The sequence below is a fragment of the Myotis davidii genome, unplaced genomic scaffold, assembly GCF_000327345.1.
Source record: "Myotis davidii unplaced genomic scaffold, ASM32734v1 scaffold590, whole genome shotgun sequence".
In the NCBI taxonomy this organism is placed as follows: domain Eukaryota; kingdom Metazoa; phylum Chordata; class Mammalia; order Chiroptera; family Vespertilionidae; genus Myotis; species Myotis davidii.
This window is the reverse complement of record NW_006282381.1, coordinates 2,727,940-2,739,719: the sequence shown is the minus strand read 5'-3', so window position 1 is coordinate 2,739,719 and position 11,780 is coordinate 2,727,940.

Here is an 11,780-nt window from a genome sequence, read left to right as displayed (position 1 = left end):
GGTGATGAGGCCGGCAGGGGAGGGCAGTTAGGGGTGATCAGGCAGGCAGGCAGAATGGTTAGCCATGATAACATGGAAAATTATATCACAATCTTAAGACAAACAAAATAATTTAATCCTATTATAAAACTTTCTAGACCTTAATATTTGTGTGTGTATGTATCCCTTCAAAATCAAGCAAAAATTAAGATGTTGATATTTTTTTCATTTGAAATGACATTTATAGGTTCCTAACATGAAGCGGGGCGGGGGGGTGGGGGGTGGGATTGTTTTCCCTAAAAATTACAGACTATTCTGTAATTTTTAAAACATGTTTTTCTTATTAATTTTAGAGAGAGAGATAGAAACATCGATTAGAGATAAACATTCATCAGCTACCTTCTGCACGCCCCCTACTGGGGATCAAGCCCACAACTCAGGCATGTGCCCTGAGAGGGAATCAAACCAGCAACTTCCTGGTGCATGGAACCAAGTTTGACCAACTGACCCATATCAGCTGATTTTTATTTTCTTTTTAATAATAATCACAGAATTTGGATTCATTATGTACTAGATTAAGTAACAGTGGCACTTAATAAATAAAGAAAGCCAACCAAACCAGAGATGTTTTTGTAACTTTGACTGTCGGGTAATTCATTACAACAAAGACGAGTGATGAGGTTTTAATTATCCTCAGAAGAAACTTTTAATCAAGATAAAAGCTCCATAAAATGTACTAATTTGACAGCTGATGACATAACCAATTAACTATTCAGAACAACATCTATTGTTTTAGGTAAAATAACTTTATCATCAAACAAAAGGTGATGTAGTCTATCCATTTGAACCATACAGTGTATGTCCACAGTACACTGGAAAAGAAATAAGCTAAAAAGGAGTCAGTGATAGTTCTGATTTCATAGCATTAAATTCTAAAATGTCTCAGAACTGTTAAAAACAAGAGGTTGAAGAAGTTGATAAAGCACTTTAATATTATGACTATGTCAATTAAACTTAACAGCTAAAGGACAAAAGTAATTTCATCCCAGGTTATGTAAAAATACCAATGTTACTGCCTCAGAATTATTTTGTAATCAAGGCAGAATGACTGAATACCTCTATGTTAGAGTTCAAGAAAGGCTCACTGTAAACTATTTAAACTCAAGTCACTGCTGAACTTTGTTTGTGTATTTCTGATTTATTCCTAAAGCAACTTGGACCAACTATTACACATAAATCAGAGTTGCTGAGATTTTATGCTATAAGCTTTTCTAGATAATTGATGTAATTCTTCTTTAAAATAGTTACTGGGGACTGGCCCGTGTTGCTCAGTGATTGAGGGTCAACCTATGAACCAGGAGGGTCATGATTGGATTCCAAGTCAGGGCACATGCCTGGGTTTCAGGCTTGATATCCAGTAGGGGGTGTGCAGGAGGCAGCTGATCAATGATTCTGTCTCATCATTGATGTTTCTATCTCTCTTTCTCTCACCCTTCCTCTCTGAAATCAATAAAAAATATTTAAAAAATGATTACCGGGTAATTCTCTTTTGAAAGAAGAAAAGGAATAGAAGGGAAGGGAAGCAAAAAAGGAGTAAATGAGGGAAGCTAGTTAGTCATTAGTTACTTTTTATCAGGATGTTTTAATAGAATTAAATGAAACCATAAACCATTTTGGAGGCTTTCTGAATAAATAAATGCATTCTGAAGTTTAACTTGTATATGCCTAATAGTTTGTACACACACACATACACACACACACACACACACACACACACACTGGTGCTCACCAGTCTGAATCAGAAAATGCTCTCCAAGGTAGAAACACAATGGAGAGACGCCATTAACTCCCACAAAGTGTTGCATGTTAGTTTCTTGGTAGAATCTGTGTCTAATTTTCAATTTGTCAGGCTGGCAGGTTGAGTACTCAGCCCGAAAACCAAGACCATACATCCTGAGTAAATGTTCACTGAAAGACAGAAGGAATGAGGGGGAGAAAGAAAATATTCTTTTCCCCTTAATCCTTTCATCTCCCTTAATTTATAGAGGCCAAAAACTTTCCCCAAAGCCCATCCCTCATTCTCTCCACAATCTCACACCTATCTCCTTTAAATTACGCATATGCCTATCTCCTAAAAACTTGTCTTCGTTGACTCTCTTTACCTCCTGGAAGAAAAGTAGCAAGGATATTATTATATAAAGAAGCACAAAAGCAAGAAGCATCAATGATAACTTTCATTAATACAACTGAAGAGAAATGAGAAGTCAAAAACGTGTATTCATTTGTGCCTTGACTGGAAATCGAACTGTGACCTCCCAGTTCATAGGTCAATGCTCAATCATTAAGCCACATCAGCACAAGTATTACTTTTTATTACCTTATGTGGAGAGCTTGGAATAAGATTCTCAACATTTTAGAAGATTTAAGTAAATTCACTGGTGGAGTACAGAAGTGCAGGAAGACTGGATATTTAATATTCTATAACTTTAATATTCTAAAACCTTTAGCTCAAAGGCAGCTCAGGTATATTATACTAACTGATTTTTTTTTATTATATTCACTGAAATGGGTAATCAAATAGTCTGAAACTCTGTTTGCCAACAGAGAAAGGAGACTATTATTTATCAACATGCCTGTTGTTGGGTAAATATGGGATTGTACATTTGCATTTAATCCTTAAATATCCCTTGTGAGAAGCTGACTTTCACCCCATTTTATAGCTGAGAATAATGAGGGTATGAGAGAACTTCCAAAGCTGGGCCTTGATTTGCATCCAAAGACTACACTTTTAATTCTCTTTGTTGTAAAACTGAAGCATAGAACATGATATATGAGGTTAGTATTGAAGAATTTTGGATGAAAACTTGAGGAGATAAAACATGAGTCAAATAATTTATTATTTCCCTGGATTAAAATTATAGAAAGGGCAGAGTTTAGTTCAAATATATCTACGGAGTAGAAAGCATTTGATTCCAGATGCCTAGAAGTGCTTGATGTGTAGTTGTCAAATCACTGGGAGTTTTGGTGTGAAGCTGTGATTCTGATTCAACGGAACAAACGTGGAGCCCAGACATTTCCAAGAGAAGGAACCAATAGTCCCAATTTCTTTTCTTTTTTATTGTGTTTTAAAGTCCTCTTCTTCACAGCTCAAGTGATTCTTATCATTATCCAGATCCAAGAAATATTAAGAACCTTGACACAATTATGAATCCTTCAAATTCAAAAGTGGTCCAGTTTGAGAAGAGTTTGATTACAGGCCAAAAGCAGAATGCCAGGTGGGGATTCAGCTGCTTGGGCAGTTTTCCAGGAAAGCCTACACCTGGATTACCATATGTTTCCATGTAGCCGATAAGTTACTGCACTGAAAATTAAATGCATGTGTAAATATGAGACTTGCAGTCAAAGCTAGAGTTTCACAGGTGTGAAGATATTGGGATAATAATCAATCCACGGCTAACAGGAAGAGAGAAAACTATAAGGTGCTCAATTTTAACACTTATTTTAAAGTAGTGTTTTAAAAATGTAGGACATGCATGCATAAAGGCATAGTCCATGGACACAGATGATAGTGTGAAGGCCAGGGATGGAGAGGGGGCTGGATGGAGGGGGGCAATAGGAGACAGCTGTAATACTGTCAGCCACAAAAAAAAATCACAGGAAAAAAAACAAAACACATAGTCTAAAGTGACATAAAAGAAGGAAGCATAACCTTGACTTGATCCAGGGCATCCAGTGGTAATTCAGGACCATGGACAGGGAGGCTAGAGGCTTCGATTGACCTCCATCTACTTCTCTAACTTCCAATAGCGCAAAGTGTGTGTGTGTGTGTGTGTGTGTGTGTGTGTGTGTGTGTGTGTGTTCCTTTAAGTAATAACCAATTTGTACTCTTTCTTCACTAAGTGACAATTTCTCTTTGAGGCAAAAGGAATTCTATTTAGAGAAACTCCTTTATACAGTGCATTGCTCCTTAAAAATATCCCTGTACCCCCATCCCAAGTCTTAATGTGGAGGAAGAGGGCATAACATTCCCCAGCAGCATAATCAGAGTCAGGGGATTGGTGGCAGGAGCCTAGCATGAGAAGGATACAAGAGTAGACAACAGCCTGATAACACGGCTGGTGAGTTAGTATTGAGTGACATGGTAGCTAGAAAAGCCAAAAAACCATAAAATTGTAAATAGTGTTGCCTAATTGTTTAACATTCTCTGCACTACCGAACTATAACCCTCATTCACCACTCACCATCTCCAACACTGCATATATACACACACACACACACACACACACACACACACCACACAACAGAGACCACCATCAGTGGCATTTATTAAAGTTTTAGTAAAGATTGAATTTGTATACCTAACTGTTCTCAACAAGTGCTGTGACTATGAAGACATGAAAAGTCTTGACTTGCTCCTTGGAGAAGTCACCAGAAGGCTCAAAGGGGGCGGTAGGTAGAGGTTAAGGCTTGACTGAGTTTAAGAATCTAGGAAAAATGGAATAGGAGCAGGAGGTGACCAAGTAAAATACTAGCTCTCTAAAAATCCTGGAGATATCACAGCTGTAGGACAGATGATTATTTAAGCTGATTTTACTTAAATCTTCCAAGATAAAGTGAGCCCAGCAAACTGGGTGACTGAAAGCATGCCAGGCAGCTCGAGTCTGTTTCTCATACAAATTTGCTTATTATTCCTGCACAGAGAACAAATAATCATACTTCCCAACAAATAAATTAATTAAGTAAAGCATAAACCCACTCAGCCTTCATTTTTAATTTTACAAACGAGGCCAAAACATGTTTTAAGAAGTTCTAGCATGTTAGGAAATGCATCTAGAGACTGCATCTAGAGACTTGAGGTTTGAAATCAGATCTTGTGAGTCCTATATCCACTTTCAACAAATTAGTTAAATTCTTAGGACTTCGATGTCTTCTGTTATAAAATGTAAACTAATGAGAATGCTATCGGAATCTGTGAATATCAAACTAAATGAAGTAAATGGATATAAAAATGTTTTAGCATACTGCACAGAATGGATAGCTATTCATATATGTTAACTGGCTTGCGCTAAATAGGTATACATTCAGTAAAAATCACAAAATGAAAAAAGGTGAATATATATTTATGTTTATGTATGTATGTATGTATATATGTATATACATGTATATGTTTATATACAGGTCATACATATATGTGCATATGTATGCTATATATTATATGTATGGAATATCACCCCTTCCTGCTGTTGCAGAGAAAAATGAATAAGGTACCCCAGTAGCCATTTAAATCTTTCCACAAACAATCAGAAAATATGCTGGAAACATGTTTCATCATAGCAATTTTTCATCATTAATAAGTAATGGAATTATTCATGTCTATTCAGCATGCTAAATGGCATTGATTATTGAAGTTCTCATGTTACCAGAAAAATAATGTACCCATTAAAGGGGTGGGGTGGGGGCAGGGAAAGAACGAGAAGAATGAGTGCTGAGTGATGCTCTGCATTAGCATCACAGCACTCAGAATGGAGGATCCCCCAGGATCTTTCCCTTGGTCTTGTGCAATCTTGCTCAAGTTCGTTCCTCCATAGGCCTGCATTAGACCAGGGTTAAACCTTAATATTTAATCAGGATGAGGAGGGAGATGATGCAGTGGTCCAGGAATTTCCTCCCTAAGAGGAGGATTGGCTATGAAGCAAAAGAAGTCTAAGCCTCAGCACTTTTCATTGCTTGGCCTTGGACAACAGGTTTCCATAATCATCTCTTTTTGTGAAATTTTCAAAAGTCAACAATTTAAGCCAGAAATGTGGAGGACTCTCTCTTTCCAGTTGGACTCCCTTGCTGCAGGTGTCATTGGAGGAGCCATGGGAAGGTACTTGGGGTAAGAGCCCAAACCATCGACAACGCTGCTTACTATTCACATTCCCATGACTTTATTAATTGGACATTTGCCCAAATATGACTTTATTCTTTGGTAACATGAATTTCCTATTCTAGGAAACTCTTGCAAATGATGACGTTGTTAGTTTCAAGGTCATCTATCCCCCAAAGACTAATGAACATCAAACTCTTCAGTTTAGGAGATCAGGGTCACTTCCCAAGATTCTTTGACTTTCGTTTCGAATATCTCAGCTTGTTCTGTCTACAACAGTGATGGCGAACCTATGACACGTGTCAGAGGTGACACACGAACTCATTTTTTTTGGCTGATTTTTCTTTGTTAAATGGCATTTAAATATATAAAATAAATATCAAAAATATAAGCCTTTGTTTTACTATGGTTGCAAATATAAAAAAATTTCTATAGGTGACACGGCACCAGAGTTAAGTTAGGGTTTTTCAAAATGCTGACACGCTGAGCTCAAAAGGTTCGCCATCCCTGGTCTACAATCACAAACTAGTATATAATGATCCTTATTCAATATTAATCAAGCAGACATTGAAACATTCACCTTAAACTAGACTCCAAAATCTTACCTCTAAACAGATTTTTCCCTTGAGCCTTATTAAAAGATTAGTTTGATGGTATTTTCATGAAACTAACATTTGCAATGAAAGTCTGGTTGGGGGGAAATTGAGCTGGGAATACACTGAATTTGGGTGTAATTGGCTATATTTATGTGATTTTCAATTGATTCTTTGTTTAGTTTAATTACAGGAGTAACTTTGAGACATTCTCCTTCTGTCTGCTGTGTTAATTATTTCAGGGTTGTGACAAGAAAGTGGCAATCTGGAGGTCCTATCACCATAGAACATGCCAGGCAGCACACTTACATGGATGATGGGAGAGAAGCAAGGTTGAAAGATTCTGTTGGAGAAGCTAGTGTGTAGAAGCATTTTCAAGCATCAGCTCTGCCCAGTGAAAAACACAGGATCCAGTTCTCATTAGTGTCTAGTGAAAAAGGAAGCCCTTTCATGTCAGAAGTAGACTGATAACACAACCTACAGATTTCCATATGAACCATGAATTTCCAATGAAAGACGTATTTAAGGTTAGTTACTACACAGGAAAAATTAGAAATGCCATGAATGTTTAAAGCTTATATATAAAAACAACTTGATAGAATTTCCTCCAAATTTGATGACTATCCTAAATATTTACATGATTCTACCGATAATAGTTGTAAATCAATAAAGAAACTTTCTATATTATCAATAACTTAAAAAAAATCATTAACCATTTTACAGGAAAGACTGATTTAATATTTTTGGTCTCTCTAATAAAAATCATCCCAAAGAAATCATAGTCAAGAAAGAGGCAAATAATATGTAGGAAAAATTGTAGGCAAAAAAGCGGTGGCGAGGTGCACCAGTTCTTTGATACAAATATTATGTTCTTCTTTTCATGGACTTTGTGTGTGTATGGTTTTTTTTTAACTTTTAACTGTATTTTCTCGTGACAAGTTTTCTGATACTAAATCAACCTTATACCTAATTCTCTATTTGTGAGCCCTTGGGTCTTGCCACCCTCTTTAAGATGCACAGATTTAGCCCAGCCAGCACAGCTCAGAGATTGAGCATAGACCTATGAATCAGGAGGTCACGGTTCAATTCCCAGTAAGGACACAATCCCAGGTTGTGGGACCTTCTCCACTGTGGGACCTTCAGGAGGCAGCTGATCAATGATTCTCTCTGATTATTCATGTTCCTATCTCTCTCCCCCTCTCCCTTCCTCTCTGAAATCAATAAAAAAAATATTTTTAAAAAAGATGCACGTATTTAATGATGTGATTCAGGAAAGCAGTGAAAAGCACCATGACAGAAAGGGGGGAGTTGCATTTTAGCTTTATTGCTAGCTTGTTGTGCAATATTAGGCAAGTTTCTTAATCTCCCTGAGCCTTTATTTTTACACCTGAAATAAGGGATTATTTTTCCTATTTCCCTGTTGTGGCAAAGAATCAAAAGTACTAAGAAAATAGGAGATAATACTTGAAAATAATTGTTCCATGACCTTTTGCTGGCATTTCTCCTCAAAAGGATATGTGGGCCCCAACTAAAATTCCCCCTCCTGAAAACGACTGAATTGGTAATTATTCTCAAGGTGAAGTACATTCGATTTGGTGTTAGTCCATACTAAAAATAACTTAGCCCATGTCTCATTGTCTGCAGAATACTTTCAGAGAAATCACAGGGTGTCTGCACTTTGTGACTATAAAGAAAAGAGGAGACCAAACAATATAATTTCAAATAGAAATGGTGTCATTTTGTTGGACAATGTTTCCACTGCATACTCTCTATTCACAATAAGTAGGCTCTTTTTCATGACCTGATTACTTAGTTAGGCCTTTTACATTACATTAAAAGGACGTTGTCCAAAAGGCTGATTCCACTTGGCTCCTTTGATTTTCATTATTAGAAAAACAACAGCAAATGAATTCTCTACCACTAGCCACACCACGGGCTGGAGATAAACGTTACAGTCCTCTTCTTGGGCTGAAATGTGTTCCTACACAAGCCACATCCTAGGACGGGATTTCCAAAAGAGGCATAGAGTCGGTCCATGCTTCTTCTGCAGGATGGGGAGAAAAGTAAAATTTAAACAACATCAAAACAATTAGGCCCTGGCCGGTGTGGTCCAGTTAGTTGGGCTTCGTCCTGTAAACCAAAGGGTCTCAGGTTTGATTCCTGGTCAGGGCACATAACCAGGTTGCAGGGTTGATCCCCAGTTGGGGAGCAGATGGGAGGCAGCCGATCAATGTTTCTCTCTCAAATAGATGTTTTTCCCTCTCTCCCTCTCCCTTCCTCTCTCTCTAAAATCAATTTAAAAATAAAAAGAAAGAATAGGCTAATTCTGCTTAGCCTGACAGAGCATTAAGCTCTCACACTATACTTTTTGGACCAAACCCAACTCTTTTTGCTTTGGCTAAGTCATCACACCTTGCTGGCCTCACAATATTAAAAACAAAACCAACCAACCAAACCAACAGGAACAGTTGTGTTTTTGTCAACCTTTAAAAAGTGTGAGATGTCACAAACAAATCTGGCTTTCTTTAATCCGAAATATCAGATTCTGGGACCATTTAACCCTCTTATCCCTGAAGGCTCAGAGTCACAACTGCCCTAAAAGTCACAACTTTTAGAAAGTCCAAGATCCTTTCCAATACAATGTACATTTATTTTCACAGTCCCTATACAACTCATGCAAAAACACACACACAACGTTTATTGTGTGTCTATGGTATCCTCAATCACCACACTGTTCTAGGGGATACTCGAACATGGTTCCTGTCCTCAAGGATCTAAAAGTTCAGTGAAAAGAGTAAGCTAATTTAGAAGACAGTATGGAGTTTCCTCAAAAAGTTAAAAATGGAACTCCCATTTGACCCAGTGGTCCCACTCCTACGACTATATCCCAAGAAACCAGAAACACCAATCAGAAAGGATATATGCACCCCTATGTTCATAGCAGTGCAATTTACAATAGCTAAGATTTGGAATCAGCCTAAGTGTCCATCAGCAGAAGAGTGGGTTAAAAAAGTGTGATACATCTACACAATGGAATACTACGCTGCTATAAAAAAGAAGGAACTTTTAACATTTGCAACAACATGGATGGAACTGGAGAACACTATGCTAAGCGAAATAAGCCAGTCGGAGAAAGATAAATATCACATGATCTCACTCATATGGGGATATAACGATCAACATAATTTGATGAACAAGAATAGATCGATCTAGAGACAAACAGTAGGGGAAGTGGGGGTGGTTAGAGAGCAACCAAAGGACTTGTATGCATGCATATTAGCATAACCAGTGGACACAAACACTGGGGCAGTGGGGGCTTGCCTAGGGTGGGAATGGCTGGGGTGGTCAATTGGGGACAAAGGAGACATATGAAAAACTTTAGACAATAAAAAAAGAGTAAGCTAAGTATTTAGGTAAAAATTTGGGCATTTGTTACATTGTGACTCGTTACCATTTTTATCAATCCTCTGAAAGTAAAAAAATGCAGGGTGCTCTGAATGTCTACACAAGAGATCTGACTTAGCAGCCTAGGACGGCTTCAATCCTGGTGTGACTGAGGGGGGGAAACTAACTCACTTATAGTTGAGAGGGTTTGGACTAGACCACTACTTCCTATTGATCAAAATGACCTGAGGAGCCCTTCAGAAATGCCTGTTAGTAGGAAAGGGCAGGACTAATCCTACCTCCTTCTGCGCTGTCTCAGTGCTCAGGGGTGTCCTGTCTTTTAGCTCTCAGTGATCAGGCCGGCCGCCACCACCAGCTCGAAATAAACGCAGGCCCTTCGGAGATGATTGATGCCATGTTTCATGGGATGTCTGTTCTTCGGCAACAGAAACAACTAATTTACATTTCATTCAGCTGTTAGGAATCTAATTTAGACATGAGTCAAAATAAACACCCTTTTCTGAAACTTTCATAAAAACATATGCCGACTTTGATATTTTCATCCCTCCACTGAGTTTTCCAAAATAGTGACATATGGTGGGATTATCGTGAAAATCGCTGGAACAGAAGATTCCCTTTCAGTCTTGCACACGCTCCTCGGTGTAACAAACCACACAGTCCTTGAACGGAGTGCCAAAGGCTCTGCCTGTGTGGACAAGTATGTCAGTAATGACAATCATTGTTATTCTTACTACGATTCTTTGAAAGCCTATAAGCCTGTCACCTCGTGAGACAATTAGTATCGATGCCATTAAAATACACTTCCCAAAGTCCATTGTTAGAAATATTTTTAAAAGAGCTTTTTTATTCTGGCTGCAACTTCCTATAGCAGAAAGTAGCTAGGAAAATACAAGACACACGAACACATACTCTTTTAGCTTAACTCCCTGAATCTGCTGTTTGCCCCTTACCCTCCCCCTCTTTCTCCTCCCCCTCCTCTCCTTCCTCCTCCTCCACCTCCTCCTCTCCTCTTCTTGGTTTCCTCAGCCTCCTTTTATTCTTCTTCATACAAAGAAAGAATGGCAAGTAAGAGATGTAACATTATGTTACCTTAAAGCTTACTTTATTGACATCATCAGAAAGATTGAAAAAGAATTAAAAGGGAAGCGATTTTCTTGCTGCATTTATCAATGTTATTGAATTTTCAATTTGTGCCTTATCAATATCACCTCACAAAATAGCAGGGGATGGGTGCACATGTTTCCAGTTTGTAAACCATATAGACCTACTATCTATCTCTCTATCTGTAGGGTTTGGGGGACAGAAATACCAAGTAGGTAGTTCAGGCTAAAGGAATATATTATTTGTGCAGAAAACACTACAATGAGAATTAGTAGAGTTAAGTCTTATTTGGTGAGTCTCTGTTCTCACTGATAAATAGAATCACCTAGAAAAATTCTGAAGAAAATGTTTTGCTCCCTCCACCCCCTCCCCTGCCCCCACATACCTAGGAAATACTGATTCAACTGCTATTAATGGGTGTGTCTGTGGCATTTTTTTCAATTTCCACAGATCTAGTTTCAGCTCGGCCTTCATCTCAGGGTCTGTCCTTGAATGTAATACCCCAACTCTCTTAGTCCTAATCTTCTGATTTACAGTTGGAGGACATCTGAGTTGATAAAGAACTCTCCTCTGTGACTATTGAGATGATGCTTTAACCAACTGAGCTACCCAGCCAGGGTCTTATAACTGTTGATTTAAAAGGCCATAAAGTTGTGAAGAATTATTCATGTTGTATTAACTGAAGTGTCCCATATGGTTCTTTCATGTCCTTAACTCTTAAGTCAAATAGAGGGACACTTGGATGTCAGCCTAATTCACAGAGAAAGGTTGTCTCCTGGGACATAAATATGGATTTGTGATAAATGACTGTGTCTAGACTTGAGGGGTGCTGG